The sequence below is a fragment of the Triticum dicoccoides genome, chromosome 3A, assembly GCF_002162155.2.
Source record: "Triticum dicoccoides isolate Atlit2015 ecotype Zavitan chromosome 3A, WEW_v2.0, whole genome shotgun sequence".
Taxonomy (NCBI): Eukaryota; Viridiplantae; Streptophyta; class Magnoliopsida; order Poales; family Poaceae; genus Triticum; species Triticum dicoccoides.
The window spans coordinates 720689893-720706300 of record NC_041384.1 but is presented as its reverse complement, the minus strand read 5'-3'; the positions used below and the strand labels follow the sequence as shown (position 1 = coordinate 720706300).

General features: G+C 48.6%; 1 long non-coding RNA gene across 4 annotated transcripts; it reads right to left on the bottom strand.

Moving 5' to 3' along the window:
* Nucleotides 1–11242: 11242 nt before the first annotated feature.
* On the bottom strand, nt 11243–13489 carry LOC119270474. Of its 4 annotated transcripts, none has more exons than XR_005134145.1 (4): nt 13367–13489; nt 13029–13288; nt 11729–11863; nt 11243–11626 (listed from the first exon to the last, which is right to left on the bottom strand). It is a non-coding gene; the product is annotated as an uncharacterized LOC119270474 (long non-coding RNA). The 4 variants fall into 4 exon arrangements; XR_005134143.1 differs by having other exon boundaries at nt 11243–11620; XR_005134144.1 differs by having other exon boundaries at nt 11729–11814.
* Between the last annotated feature and the right edge of the window lie 2919 nt (nt 13490–16408).

The window sequence follows — 16408 nt, the reverse complement described above, 5'->3', positions numbered from 1 at the left end:
AACTGTGCGTCTGCCGGATGATAACAGGAGGCAAGGGACACGAAGTTTTACCCAGGTTCGGGCCCTCTCAATGGAGGTAAAACCCTACGTCCTGCTTGATTAATATTGATGATATGAGTAGTATATGAGTAGATCTACCACGAGATCGGAGAGGCTAAACCCTAGAAGCTAGCCTATGGTATGATTGTTGATGTGTATGTCGTCCTACGGACTAGAACCCTCCGGTTTATATAGACAACGGAGAGGGTTAGGGTTACACAAAGTCAGTTACAATGGTAGGAGATCTGTACATCCGTATCGCCAAGCTTGCCTTTCACGCCAAGGAAAGTCCCTTCCGGACACGGGACGAAGTCTTCAATCTTGTATTTTCATAGTCCAGGAGTCCGGCTGAAGGTATAGTCCGGCCATCCGGACACCCCTAATCCAGGACTCCCTCAGTAGCCCCTGAACCAGGCTTCAATGACGATGAGTCCGGCGCGCAGTTTGTTTTCGGCATTGCAAGGCGGGTTCCTCCTCCAAGTACTTCATAAAAGATTTTGAACACAAAGATAGTGTCCGACTCTGCAAAATAAGTTTCCACATATTGCCATAGAGAGAATAATATTTACACAAATCTAATCTCCTGACGTATTCCGTAGCGTGACACACCACGGCCAAGCCTTTATCGGAGTCGTTTCATTATCCCACCTCAGCACGTTATGCGAGGCGGTTTCCTTGGCACGTCTTGTTAAAACAGAGATCGTGTCCCCTTATTCCGGGATTCTCATCAATACGGGCATGGGTAACCCAACCGTGCCATTGATTACGGCGCTTGGAGATAAGCGAGTTTTACTAGGCTGCTGGGGACATGTAGTTGTGTCCACCCATATAAAGGGATAAGGATCCACCCTTCCACCTACGCCTTCTTCCTCCTTTGCCTATCCATTCTTGCGCACTCGAGCTCCAGCGCCCAAGTCCGCACTCAAACCTCAACCTTCTCCAGCCATGTCCGGATCAGGAGGCAAGTGGATGGTCTCCTCCGTCACGGAGGGACATATCAAAAAGCTGAGGAAGGCCGGATACCTGTCTAACGACATCGCGTATCGGCTTCCCGAAAAGGGGCAACTCATCCCCACCCCTAGGCCCCATGAGAGGGTGGTGTTCCTCCCCCATTTCCTCCGCGGACTGGGCTTCCCTCTTCACCCATTTGTCCGGGGGCTCATGTTCTACTACAGCCTGGATTTCCATGATCTGGCCCCGAACTTCATCCTCAACATCTCGGCGTTTATCGTCGTGTGTGAGGCTTTCCTCCGCATCCGCCCCCATTTCGGCCTATGGCTCAAGACTTTCAACGTCAAGCCGAAGGTGGTGCGCGGCAACCAGGCGGAGTGCGGCGGCGCCATGGTTGGCAAGATGGCCAACGTCCTATGGCTCGAGGGCTCCTTTGTGGAGACCCTAAAGGGGTGTCAATCGGGGTGGTTTTACATCACCGAGCCGCGCGACCCCGAATGGGTCGCACCCCCCGAGTTTCGATCCGGACCCCCTACGCGGCTCACCTCCTGGAAGGAGACGGGCCTGTCATGGGGCAAGAAAGGAGAGCTGACCGGACTCCAAACGTGCATACAAACCCTGGTGGACAAGAAGCTCAAACTTGTCAACGTAGTCCAGGTTATGCTCATCCGCCTGATCCTCCCGTGTCAACGACGGGCTTTCAACCTGTGGGAGTTCGACCCGGCGCGGCACCAGACTCTAAGCAGGATCTTCGACACGACGTACGAAGATGCCTGGAAGGTGCTTTTCAAAGGCGCCGAGGCTCCCACATCCGCTACCGAGGATCGCGGATTCAGCGCGCAGCGTCACGCTCTCGCGGTAAGCTATTTTTTATAGGATATCAGTGTTTCACAGTTTGTCTCCATGCGGGATCTAAGCTCCCTTACTTTTGACAGGATTGGCAGGTGACGTCCGGACAGATCAACTGTCCGGCTCCTTTGCCCGAAGGCCCAGCGGACGCTCGCTTGGTGAAGCTGCTGGTTCCGGCACCCTATGTGGTGCCGGAGAAGAAGGCCGCGAAGAAGGCCACGGGGACTCGAAAGAGTGCCCGGCGCCAGGAGGCGTCGGATCCATCATCCGGCGGTTCTGAGGCGCATTCCTCTCGTGAAGACGAGGAGGAAGAAGAAGAGACCTCTCCTCCTCCAGCGGGAGGAGAGAAGAAAAGGAAGGCCGCCCTCTCCGGGGAGGCCGGAGGGTCCAAGAAGGGGAAAACCCTTCCTCCGGACTACTCCACCGACACCGACGACGGCGAAGAGGAGTGGCAGCCCAGGGCCAAGCCCCTGGCAAAATCATAAGTATCCGGATACCGGAGTAATTCATAGTATTCGTTTATTGCACAGCTTTCCCTTACGCCGAATATGTTTATGCAGCCCGCCCAAGGACCGGCTCGACGCGTCGTCGAGCGGCTCAATGGATTCGTCGGATGTGAACTCGCTTCCGACGGCTTCCTCCCCCCGCCCTACTGACGACACCGAAGTGTTGTCCCAACAGGTCCCAAGCCGGGAGGAGGTGGTCCTGGAGGCGCCGCAAGGCGACCTCCCGGACTCCAGGAGAAAAGGGGATGAAACCCCCCAGGGCTCCAAGTCCGACTCAGGGCCGGACACCACTCCGGAACCTTCAAAGGTTCCAGAGTCCGGCGGGCGACCTCCTTCCAAGAGGAGCAAGCCCACCGTGCCGGTGACCTCCGTCCAACCGGGGGCGCCGGACAATCTATTGGAGGTGCTCGAAGGCGCCTCCATCGACGAGGGGCACCGCACTATTATGAGTGCGGTGGTCCAGAAGGTTCAGTCTGCCAAGAGCGGACTGACTGAAGCTTGTACTAGCCTTTTAACAGGCTTGGAGGTAAGTAAATAATGTGAAAATAGTTATTACCGCATAGACAGTAGCCCCTGATGCTCTGTTGGGCGTTCGCAAAGAAAAGCCGAATAGAGGATCAAAAATTCGCAGGAGTCTAACAAAGGAGTCAATATGCGTATGCAGGCTTCTCTGCTGGCGTCCGCCGCACTGACTGCGGAAGTGGACACGCTGAAGCAGAGCCTCGAGAAGTCTGAGCAAGAGCTCGGGCGTGCCAAGAAGCAGCTCGAGGAGAAGTAAGGTAAGAAATACCTTGTTTGAATATGTATAAAAAGGATGCAATTGCAAAAAGTAACAGGATCAACATGGCTATTGTAGGGGCCACGTCTAAGGTGGCGACCCTTAAGCAAGCGCTGCTCGAGGCCGAGAAGAGTGCGGCCGCGGAGCGCACCGAGCGGGAGAAGTATGAGGCCGAGGTTGGCAAGGTGCGGCAAGAGCTCCAGGTTCTCATGAAGAAACATGCGAGTTTGGAGCTTGACTCGAAGACGCGAGCGTCCGAGCTCGCGGTGGCTATTGAAAATGCCAAGTCTGCCAAGACCGAATCCCAGAAGACCCTCCGGGAGTTGGATGAGGTGAAGAAGATAGCGGCGGGTAAGGCATTCTTTATGCAAAGCAAACATATAAACGTGAGTTACTTGTTACTTACCCGAATCCGGAGCTCTCCAGGAGCGTTCGCAGATCTTCCCCAGTGTGTGTCCGATGCCGCTGCATTCTATCGAGCCGAGGAGGGCAGCTCCATGGAGAAGGTGTTCTGGTCTCAGTATGCTGAGGCCGGACACCCCGTGCCCCTGAGCGACCAGCTGAAACAACTGGTCGAGCTCCACAAGGCGGCCGAACAGGCCATGAAGGGCCTCCTAGTTCGGCTGTGGCCTGGGGAGGCCCTGCCTGGGAGCTATTTCGGGCTAGTGTGGCGGCTGGTGGAGGCCTGTCCAAGGCTCGAAGTCATCAAGCGCTCCGTCTGCATTGAAGGTGCCCGTAGGGCCCTTGCCCGTGCTAAGGTGCACTGGGGCAAGCTGGATGCTGAGAAGCTTGTGAAGAACGGGCCACCGTCGGGGAAAGAGCATCGCAAGCCCGAAAATTATTATAAGGATGTTCTGAAGGGTGCCCGCCTTGTGGCGGATGAATGTTCTAGGGATGTAATTTTTGAGAAAAACTCGCTCGTTTTTGTCCTGTGCGCTGAAAACTTGTTCATATGCGCTGAGAAATGCTGTTGGAATTTAAAATATTACCTTCCGTGCGGCTGTTTATCAATTCTGAGAGATGGCGAGTCGTCGGCTTCTGCCCCCGTGCCGCTAGTGCTGGGGTGTTTAGGGATAAACCTGAGCGCTCTTTTTCCCATGATTGGGTCCTTCGAGGGAGGCGCTCAGCCCAACGAACAAGGCAATCGGACTATAACACGTGAACACTCTCACTTAGCCATAGAATTCTATAATTTTAAATTTTGGCAAAGCCCCTAGTATTCGAAAGACCAAGTTCGGGCCGCTATCCACGCCTTGGCCAGACAGAGCCGACTCCTCGCCCTAAGCGGCATAAGTCCTTAGGGACTCGAAAAAACCTCTCGAACAGCGACCAGCTCTCGCTTCATCATGACAGTCAGTTTTACCTTTCTCCACTGAGGTGCTCGGCCCAGCTCAACTGGGGAACAATCGCAGTGGTTCTCCTAGTGCTACCTTAGCCGATATAGCGGAACGTAAGGCACCAAAACATAGGAGCCGGGAAAACCCAACTATTGACCCAAGATATGATTCGGAGCCGATGCATATAATGCTATATGTTTGGGGTGCCGCACTTGTGAAAGTGTTCGGACTTCTCACACCATATTGAGGGGTACTGAAGCCCCTGGCGTATTTTGGCCGTACCAAATTATACGGGTGCAACATGTCGTTAAGGAACATATATTTATAAAAGGATAATGCAAAAATAGACAAAAGCTATGCATTGTTTATTAAAAATAGTTGCGATCAAAGCAGAACGATACAAATAATGCGACAAAAAGTTGGACTACGTAACATGTCTGATCCAGGGGCAAGCTACAGAATAGTATGCGAAACAGGTATACTGCTCGTGATAGAGACCACCTGTGAGTTCCGTAATGCGGCGTGGCTTGTCTGCCTCCCTGGTTTTTGCATCGTTTATGCGTCAATTGAACTACCAAACAGGCCTTCCGAAGAATGGAGTCCTGAAAGTAAGAGAAAATTAAAATATCGGCAGCCCCTGGTGCGGTTTAAGCCGCATTTCGGGTGTGTCGTGATGGTGCCCCTCCCCCTGTACCCATGGTATCTCTAGAGCGTAGTTATGTATGCGAAGTACTGGCGTTGCCTTTTTGCAAGGGTTGGGGTTGGGGCCGCATTGCTACGCCTGCTCGGAACGTACCAGGCGGTCTTGTTTTGGGTTACTCCGGGCGCGCTTGACGGTGTCCGGACGTTTAATGGCCGGACTGGAGAACTGCCTGGAGAGGCTGCTTTGTACTTTCGCTGCAAGGTCCGCCGTGTGCTCCTCCGTTCGGAGGGAGCGTTCGATGTTTCCATTGAACGTAATTACTCCTCGAGGGCCTGACATCTTGAGCTTAAGGTATGCGTAGTGCGGTACCGCATTGAACTTGGCGAATGCGGTTCGCCCGAGAAGTGCATGATAGCCACTGCGGAATGGGACTATGTCGAAGATTAACTCCTCGCTTCCGAAATTATCCGGAGATCCGAAGACCACTTCAAGTGTGACTGAGCCTGTATAGCTGGCTTCTACACCTGGTATTATGCCTTTAAAGGTCGTTTTGGTGGGCTTAATCCTCGAGGGATCTATGCCCATTTTCCGCACTGTATCCTGGTAAAGCAGGTTCAGACTGCTGCCGCCGTCCATAAGGACTCTTGTGAGATGAAATCCGTCAATAATTGGGTCTAGAACCAATGCGGTGAATCCGCCATAACGGATGCTAGTGGGATGGTCCCTTCGGTCAAAGGTGATCGGGCAGGAGGACCATGGGTTGAACTTTGGGGCGACTGGCTCTACCGCGTATACGTCCCTTAACATGCGCTTCCGCTCCCTTTTGGGGACGTGGGTTGCGTATATCATGTTCACCGTCCGCACTTGTGGGGGAAAACCCTTATGTCCACTGTTGTTCGGCGGCCGGGGCTCCTCGTCGTCATCTCTATGTAGCCCCTTGTCTTCATTTTCGGCATTTAACTTGCCTGTCTGCTTGAACACCCAACAATCCCTGTTGGTGTGATTGGCCGGCTTTTCGGGGGTGCCATGTATCTGGCACAAGCGGTCGAGTATTCGGTCCAAACTGGACGGGGCCCTAGGATTCCTTTTGAATGGCTTTTTCCGCTGACCGGTTTTAGAGCCTCTGAATCCGGCATTAACTGCCGTATCCTCAGCATTGTCGCTGTTAATGCGGCGCTTTTTCTTGTTGCGACCCGACCTACCACTACTGTCCCTGGTATCCGAATTACCCAGGTTCTTGGCCATATTGTTGCTACGAGCAAGCCAGCTGTCTTCTCCCGCGCAAAAGCGGGTCATGAGTATCATGAGTGCTGCCATAGATTTCGGCTTTTCCTGTCCTAGGTGCCGGGCAAGCCACTCGTCACGGATATTGTGCTTGAAGGCTGCTAGGGCCTCTGCGTCCGGACAGTCGATTATTTGATTTTTCTTTGTTAGGAGCCGTGTCCAGAATTGCCTGGCCGATTCGTCTGGCTGCTGAATTACGTGGCTTAGGTCATCGGCGTCTAGGGGTCGCACATAAGTGCCCTGGAAATTGTCGAGGAATGCGGCTTCCGGGTCCTCCCAACAACTGATTGACCCTGTTGGCAGACTGTTAAGCCACTGCCGAGCTGGTCCTTTAAGCTTGAGTGGGAGGTATTTGATGGTGTGGAAATCATCGCCGCGGGCCATGTGGATATGAAGGAGATAATCCTCGATCCATACCGCGGGATCTGTTGTGCCATCATATGATTCGATGTTTACGGGTTTGAAACCCTCAAGGATTTTATGATCCATTATTTCGTCTGTGAAGCATAGTGGGTGTGAGGCGCCTCTGTACTGGGCTATATCACGACATAGCTCCAGTGAGCTTTGTCTACTGTGTTCGGCCCTGCCGAATTTGTGGCCGGCATGACGGTTATCGTCTCGAGCCGTGGGGCGCCCACGCGATCCGTAGATCAATCTTGTTTGCCTTGCCTTGTCCTCCAACATATCTCATAAGTCCGGCGCATATTCCCGTGCCTTGGTACGGGGTGCGGCTTGAGTGGAGGGCCGAGAGGCCTCTCTGTCACGGCCACGAGGTGGTCGGTCGGCCGCATCAAGTGCTTCCTCCTCTAATCGGGGTAGCATCCTGCGCTTTGGGTAGCTCTTGGAGGGGCGTTCGAGTTTATGCTCTTCGGCCGCAAGGACTTCAGTCCATCTGTCGACTAGCAAGTCTTGATCAGCTTTAAGTTGTTGCTGTTTTTTCTTGAGGCTTCTTGCCGTGGCCATAAGCCTGCGTTGAAAACGCTCTTGTTCGATGGGATCCTCTGGCACGACGAATTCGTCGTTGTCGAGGCTTGCCTCGTCTTTGGAGGGAGGCATATAATTATCGTCCTCGACCTCTCTGTCAGCCGCTCTCTTATGAGGGCTGGTTTCCTCATCCTCCTGTGCTAAATCTTGCTCGAGGGGATTTTCTTCGGCGCTTTTCGGAGTATTATTATCTCCCGTGTTGGAATCGCCGTGTTTGTTTTGGCGGGATTTTGAGCGGCGCCGCTGACGCCGGCGCTTAGGCTGTTTCTTGGAGGGGTCATCCTCCGCTGTTCCATCGCCATCTCCTTCTTTTGGGGTGTCCACCATGTATATGTCATATGACGAGGTGGCTTTCCAGGGCCTAGTAGGCGCTGGTTCTTCATCATCTCCGTCATCAGCGTCCATACCGTCGATGTCTTCGGAGTCGAAGTCGAGCATGTCGGTTAAATCGTCGACAGTGGCTACAAAGTGGGTGGTGAGTGGGCTTTGAATTTCTTCATCGTCCAAATCCCAACCTTGCTGACCGTAGTCCGGCCAGGACTCTCCTGATAAAGAGAGAGACTTCAGTGTCTTCAGAATATCGCCAAAAGGCGAGTGCTGAAAGATGTCTGCGGCAGTAAACTCCATGATCAGCGCCCAATCGGATTCGATCAGCAGGGGCGCGGATGGTTCGGAGTCCGGAGAGGAGTCCGGCTCCTTGGAGTCACGAATCTCGCGGAGTATGGGGTTGGTGTTCGGCTCAATCACCGTTGGGATCGCAGCCCCCGAGGCGGCGTCCAACCGCCCATCCTTGATCAGCGCAGTTGGCTCCGAATTAAGGGTCGAAGCCGACGCGGGTGGGCCTCCAGGGCATTGTTCGGCGGCAGATCTAGATCATCCTCGTCGTGACAGTGTGGCGCGCTCGACAGTGGCTCGAATCCGTCGAAGATCAAGTCCCCGCGGATGCCAGCCGTGTAGTTTAAACTTCCAAATCTGACCTGACGGCCAGGGGCGTAGCTTTCGATCTGCTCCAGATGGCCAAGTGAATTGGCTCGCAGTGCGAAGCCGCCGATGAAGGAAATATGCCCTAGAGGCAATAATAAAGTTATTATTTATTTCCTTATATATCATGATAAAAGTTTATTATTCATGCTAGAATTGTATTAAACCGGAAACATGATACATGTGTGAATACATAGACAAACAGAGTGTCACTAGTATGCCTCTACTAGACTAGCTTGTTAATCAAAGATGGTTATGTTTCCTAACCATGGACAAAGAGTTGTCATTTGATTAACAGGATCACATCATTAGTTGAATGATCTGATTGACATGACCCATTCCATTAGCTTAGCACCCGATCGTTTAGTATGTTGCTATTGCTTTCTTCATGACTTATACATGTTCCTATGACTATGAGATTATGCAACTCCCGTTTGCCAGAGGAACACTTTGTGTGCTACCAAACGTCACAACGTAACTGGGTGATTATAAAGGAGCTCTACAGGTGTCTCCAAAGGTACATGTTGGGTTGGCATATTTCGAGATTAGGATTTGTCACTCTGATTGTCGGACAGGTATCTCTGGGCCCTCTCGGTAATGCACATCACTTAAGCCTTGCAAGCATTGCAACTAATGAGTTAGTTGCGGGATGATGTATTACAGAACGAGTAAAGAGACTTGCCGGTAACGAGATTGAACTAGGTATGGGATACCGACGATCGAATCTCGGGCAAGTAACATACCGATGACAAAGGGAACAACGTATGTTGTTATGCGGTCTGACCGATAAAAGATCTTCGTAGAATATGTAGGAGCCAATATGAGCATCCAGGTTCCGCTATTGGTTATTGACCGGAGACATGTCTCGGTCATGTCTACATTGTTCTCGAACCCGTAGGGTCCGCACGCTTAAGGTTACGATGACAGTTATATTATGAGTTTATGCATTTTGATGTACCGAAAGTTGTTCGGAGTCCCGGATGTGATCACGGACATGACGAGGAGTCTCGAAATGGTCGAGACATAAAGATTGATATATTGGAAGCCTATGTTTGGATATCGGAAGTGTTCCGGGTGAAATCGGGATTTTACCGGAGTACCGGGAGGTTACCGGAACCCCCCGGGAGGTATATGGGCCTTAGTGGGCCTTAGTGGAAGAAGAGAAGAGGCAGCCAGGGCTGGGCCGCGCGCCCCTCCACCCCTAGTCCGAACAGGACAAGGAGAGAGGGGGCCGGCGCCCCCCTCCTTCTCTCTCTCTCTTTTCCCACCTCACGAATCCTATTCCAACTAGGAAAGGGGGGGAGTCCTACTCCCAGAGGGAGTAGGACTCCTCCTGGCGCGCCTCTCCTGGCCGGCCGGCCCCCCTCCCTTGAACCTTTATATACGGAGGCAGGGGCACCCCCTAGAGACACAAGTTGGTCCACGTGATCATATTCTTAGCCGTGTGCGGTGCCCCCTTCCACCATAGTCCTCGATAATATTGTAGCGGTGCTTAGGCGAAGCCCTACGACAGTAGTACATCAAGATCGTCACCACGCCGTCGTGCTGACAGAACTCTTCCCCGACACTTTGCTGGATCGGAGTCCGGAGATCGTCATCGAACTGAACGTGTGCTAGAACTCGGAGGTGCCGTAGTTTCGGTGCTTGATCGGTTGGGCCGCGGAGACGTACGACTACATCAACCAAACGCTTCCGTTGTCGATCTACAAGGGTACATAGATCACACTCTCCCCCTCTCGTTGCTATGCATCACCATGATCTTGCGTGTGCGTAGAATTTTTTTTGAAATTACTACGAAACCCAACAGCCGAAGACGAAGATCTGTCCGGGGAGGAAGGTCTCACCCTGGACTGCATTGCTATTGATGATCGTAGGAGCCATCAAGCCTGACGGCGACGACACAGAGGAACTCTCAATGAAAGCACCAATGTCGGTGTCAAAACCGGCGGATCTCGGGTAGGGGGTCCCGAACTGTGCGTCTAGGCCGGATGGTAACAGGAGGCAAGGGACACGAAGTTTTACCCAGGTTCGGGCCCTCTCGATGGAGGTAAAACCCTACGTCCTGCTTGATTAATATTGATGATATGGGTAGTACATGAGTAGATCTACCACGAGATCGGAGAGGCTAAACCCTAGAAGCTAGCCTATGGTATGATTGTTGATGTGTATGTCGTCCTACGGACTAAAACCCTCCGATTTATATAGACACCGGAGAGGGTTAGAGTTACACAAAGTCGGTTACAATTGTAGGAGATCTGTACATCCGTATCGTCAAGCTTGCCTTCCACGCCAAGGAAAGTCCCTTCCGGACACGGGATGAAGTCTTCAATCTTGTATCTTCATAGTTCAGGAGTCCGGCTGAAGGTATAGTCCGGCCATCCGGACACCCCCTAATCCAGGACTCCCTCACTCGTCCATCTTGTGATAAAGGTGTGTTGCTTTCTCTTCTTTTTTAGGTGAGCAATAACAGTTCAGAAGTGCACCATAGGTTCGATGGTTCTTGGCCATCAAATTATTTTCCAGCTACCTCAGTGACATGTATTTTTGTAAATGAGGTCCAAACGTTTTCCACGGTCAGTGTACGACATGTTCATACCCTTGTATCAAGCAAGAGCGTCCGAGAGGACTAAGTTAGCTACAAACAAACTTTATTGTACTACATGAAGAATAAAGCATGAGAGACTGGATATCTCTGTTGTCAGTTTGGTTCACACCTCCGGCCATGTTGGTCAACTGAAATACACTCCAGCCATAAGCTTGCTACTGAGTTGAGATTATGAGCACTGTACCGAGCCTAAGATAAAGAAGGAACCTTGAACAGAGTTTGCTTTCAAGACATTGGGGTAACAAAAAGCTCAATCCACTTAGTATGGCGGAGTAACACTCAAGGTTAGGTCAGCTACAATATTAGCAAATTGAAGTCTGAATCATCAATGCCAATTGACGATCACATTTGTTCGCATTCCAAAGTCAGAGTGCATCAAATCAGTATAAAAAAATCCAATGCATCCTTGCAAATCTCTAGTGCATAATCACAAGTGAAAAAGGACAAACTATTTAGTAACACAAGGGTGGTGCAAACTCAAGTCTGAATCATTATCAATGGCAATCGAATCGAACTCATCTCTGCTTCTGATCCTCTGCTGCCGCCCCTGACCTGCTAATTCTGCTCTCTGCTACTGCCCTCGGCTGTTGTACCTCTCCTTCTCCAATGAACTGCTGCTCCTAATCTTCTCTGAACCCAAACTGTTGCTGCTTCGCTTCCTCTCTAAACCTCATAACAAAAATTTAGAAAGCTTAGGGTGCACCATAGCAAAAATGCAGGTCTCGACATAGGGTAATAAAATTCTGATCTTGGGATCTTTAGATGAAGTACCTGCGATCAATTCCATGTGTGCAACACTCCAACTACTAAAAGAGTCAGATTCAAAGCTAGAGCCTCTTGGTAAGAGCTGAGGGGTTCTACACCAACCAAACAACAAAGCACAAGAAGACCATGATGTATCAAGTCCTAGAAAATTGAGTATTAGTTGCATTTTTACTCAAAAACATTTTCAACTACTATTAGGTGCTCCAATCTATATGCGCATGTCTAAAAATTCTAGGCTGCAAAACCAAAGAAAAAGGGAAAGATCAAGACACACAATTGTTCCATTGCATGAGAAGGTAAGCTGATCTTTACAACATTCTATATATCTTATATCTTTGTGAGACCCACGGACTCAGTGCAGAAAACTCTTCTAATGGATATTTATATTATTGCTGCTAATGTTGGTCCTTTCAGCCTCAAATTACTGCAGTTTATATGTGTTTTTAGAAGCAAGAGCACCACCTCATGCTATGGAAACCTAAAGAGCAGACAACAAAAATGCCCATTTACATAATCTAACAAACTTGAAGCTAGTAGTCCTGTGACCACAAGTTTATTACTATGGACATTTGCATTTGTCTACTTGTAGTATAATCATATAATGGGCAAGCACAAGTTCCAGTATATAGGATAGCATACGTACACATAAATGTAGACCAAATTTCATCGGCTAGAATTGTGAACCGAATCAATTAGAAGAATACAAACGGACCATATCCCCACAGAATAAGAGATGGCCAACTGCTCATCATACAATATGATGATCAGAAGTGTGGAACAATTCACACGACAATATAGACGGCAACCATCACAGCCAGCTTGTAGTACATGTTATATGTAGAAGGAATCTGAAGTGCTCTGTCTTAGCAAATGTCCAGTAGAAGATGTTGTCTTTCCCACACAGGAAAAGTCAGTGGTATCAACTAACTGAAAGCTGATCATCAGAAACAGATAGATAATATCCCGAGACAACTTTACAGTAGCATATATCTGATCCTAGGATCTAAGTACACCTATGAATCAAAAAAGCAGAGACCGACAGAAAAATTACTAAAGGGTAACAGATGCAACCACCCCTCGCATTCATTCTCAAACTCTCCATTAGCACCTGCCCCTGGACCTGAACTAACCCCAAATCAGCACAAGGAAAAATCAAGTTGGGTGTGAGTCCAGACCAGTGATGATTGGTGCCATTCCAGCAAGATAGAGAGGGATACCAGAGGGAGGGAAAGAGAGAGAGGAGAGTGGCTGCACATCGGTGGCGTACTGGAATACCTCGTCGGCGGTCAAGTGAGTAGAGGATTACCTCTTGACGCATCGGATCAGCTTGGAGTTGACGACAATGATGCGCTCCCTGCTGAGGATCGTTGAGGAGACACCAAGAGTGGGACGAAGAGGCTGAGGACACGGGTGGGCAGCTTGCAGCTGTACATCATGGTGGCGTTGTCGATCTCGAGCGTCTGCACGGAGGCTGTGGATGCCTTCACGCAGATCCAGCTGCGCTCGATGCCCCCACGCAGATCTTCCGCCGCCGCACTTCTTGAGGTTAGGAACGCCGAGGATGCCCTGAGCCGCAGATCCACCAATCGAGCAGGATCAGGGAGGGGCCAAGAGCAGGATCAAGGTGCTGGGATGGAGACGCACCTACAGGGGGGCCGGGGACGCCGGAAGTGGAGGAGAGGCCGAGAGGGCCGCAAGCGGAGGGGAGAGCCGGACGGCTGACGAGCTCGCCCACGAGCGCCCAGCCGAAGCTGTCCCACCTTCCACCTTCTCTGCCACTGGATAAGATGAACAGAAGAGCGTCAAGGGTTAATTTGCAAAATCGAATCGTTTTTTCCAGATCCACTTAAATAAAGACTGCAGGTTTAATTATCAAAACCACAGGGCCTTTTTCGCAAAAACGCCACAACGGTGAACCCGGAGACTCAATCCGTGCTTTATTATTAGGGAGAGAAGAGATTATATATAAAAATATCATAATACAAGTCATGTACATGACGTCGACCTGACAAAACTGAAAAGATAGTAGACAAGAAAGATAATAATCAAGACCAAAGAATACCCTGAGGCCTGGGCTTGACACTAATGCCCGTCACATGCCTCCAGCACGACCACAACTTCCACCAAAGGAAAATATATATATGAAAAATCACATCCTCACCTGAGCTCGGCGCAACTCCATCGCTAATATGCAGCTTTGTGGTCCTCCAGCTCACCAAAGCCGATGTCATCGCCGTTGAACGAATCAGATCGGGGCAACCCTTCGGACACGCCATCAAACTCTAGATCGGATACCCCCGTATGACTAAGACGTCGCAAGAGTAAACCGTACTTGCCTGCCATGAACCCAGCACACGATCCACATCTTCCACATGCCACCGATGCAGACCACAATCTGCATCCTCTCCTAGACTACCTCCGATGCTCTGCGCTGGCGCTGGAGCAAACATCACCACAACGGTAGAGCCCGAGGACACAAGTCCACCATTAGGATGTCGCCGCCGCCACGTCATCCTTGCTTGAACAGATTGGTTTCCAAATCCAACCCTAATGTGGATCATCTCCTTGGAAAGGATCTACATATTCTTCATTTAGCGTTGTCATAGCCACCGCCAAAGCCAAGAGGAACAACCCAAAACCCTAAGCTACTAATGCACCTAAAACTATCCATACGTGTAGATCCTGGGACCCCCTCACCACCGACGATCAAGGTCGTCGATGGAGGGGAGCCGTTGGAGGAGGGCGGTGGAGGGAAGCTCCTTGGCGGTTGGAGGATGGCGGCGGAGGGAAGCTCCCTGGTGGCTGGAGACAAGATCGCCTTTCTTTCTCCCCTAGAAGAAATACCAGATGGCGGACTATGCGTTTCTACACGGTGTTCGAAGCTCGGCTTTTTCTTTAGTGTATTGTATGTACTTTGAAAACAATACCATACCTTATACTAGCATTCTACAATGGGATGTCTATGTAGAAAAAAAGAAGAGAGAAGAAGAAAAGGAACGGGAACGCCATGGCACGACACCGGGGTAGCGGGAAAAACTCTCTTTGCCGCATGTTGCAGCAAATAATCGGGGCTCCGCACAGGGCGCCCATGAATGAGCCGGTCCATTTTCTGTTATTTTTATGTTATTTTCTTTGCCCCTTATTTTTTTTATATTTTTAGTTTCTTTTTAAAATTATAGTTTTCTCTTATGTTTATTTTTTCTCTATTAATTATTTTTCTTCAAACATGTCCAAAAAAATCATATATTTTTGCAATTTTTAAAATGTTCTTGTTTTCAAATTCGTTAATAATTTCAATAACTATTCTGCTTTTTTCAAAAATGTTCAGGAATTCCAAAAATAGTGTTCCCAAATTTTGATCACAATTTCAAAAACAAAATAACATTTTTCATAAAACTAAAAAATGTTCCTGTTTCCAAAAATGTTTAGGATTACAAATATTTGTTCACAATTTTTATAAACCGTTTGGATTTCTTTTTGAATTTTTTTAAGAAGGTAAAATTTGGACACAATTTTCACTTTTTCTTTTTCTTTTTGAATTTTTTTAAAAAGGTAAAATTTGTTCACAATATTCACTTTTTATTTTTATTTTTTCAAATTTGGACACAATTTATTTTGAAAAAAAGAGACTTTATTTAAAAAATTCGGATTTCCCAAAAAATCAAGCTTTTCTAAACATATTTAGTTTTTCGTAAATTATTTGTATTTCTAAAAAAATTTCTGATTTGAAAAATGTTTGGAATTTAAAAAATTGTTCACATGTTCAAAAACTGTTTGAATTCCTTTTTTTGCATGCTTAAAAAATTGTTCAAAATTATAGAAGAAGTTCACAGTTAACAAGAAAATGTTAGAAAAAGTTCAAAAATGTTTTTTTCCACAGCCGGATATGCTCTTTTAGAAATTTGCGATGTTCAACAGTCGCGAACTCTCATGAACTCCGGTGGCTTGCAACGACACTCTGCAATGAGTGGTCACAAGTTCGATCACATATGGCGCTGCTGATTTTTCAGGGTTTAATAAGTAGCACTGTTGCGCTACTGTAATTGTGCTAGCTACACTTGCCAATGGGCCAACATAGCCGGGGGATGTCCGTCGTGCGGTACGCAACAAATGAATGCAATGCCTGGAGTATAGGAGCTCCCGGTCAGTGCAGATCAAAATCCTCGCCAGGGCTATGTATCACCCATGCAGATTCCTATGGAATGGATTACGAGCGGATGCCAGCCCATTAGCTATTCGTCGTGTGATGCCAGTGCTCGTTTCACATCCAGTTGGCCTTTCGATCGGCTTAGTTTGGTTTTTCGTTTTATTTATTTTTTGATGTTTTTTGGTTTTTCTTTTTATCTTCTTTATACTTTGATTTTCACTTTTATTTCCTTTTCCTTTTTTTAATTTTTTTATAACTTATCTAATTTCCTTTTCTTCTTCTAACACAAACCTACTCCTTCATGCGCGTTGTTCAGTTTTTTACACATTTAGAACAATTATATACACATTTAACATTTTTCAAATACATGTTTTACTTTTTTTTACAAAAAGATGTTTTGAATATATTTTCCTAATACAATGTAGAAACAATGTGTTGAAACAATTTTTAAATGATAAAACGCATTTTGTTTGAACTATGCAAATATTTTTGTACATTGTAGAAACATTTTCTTAAATGTCATGAATGCATTTTTGAAA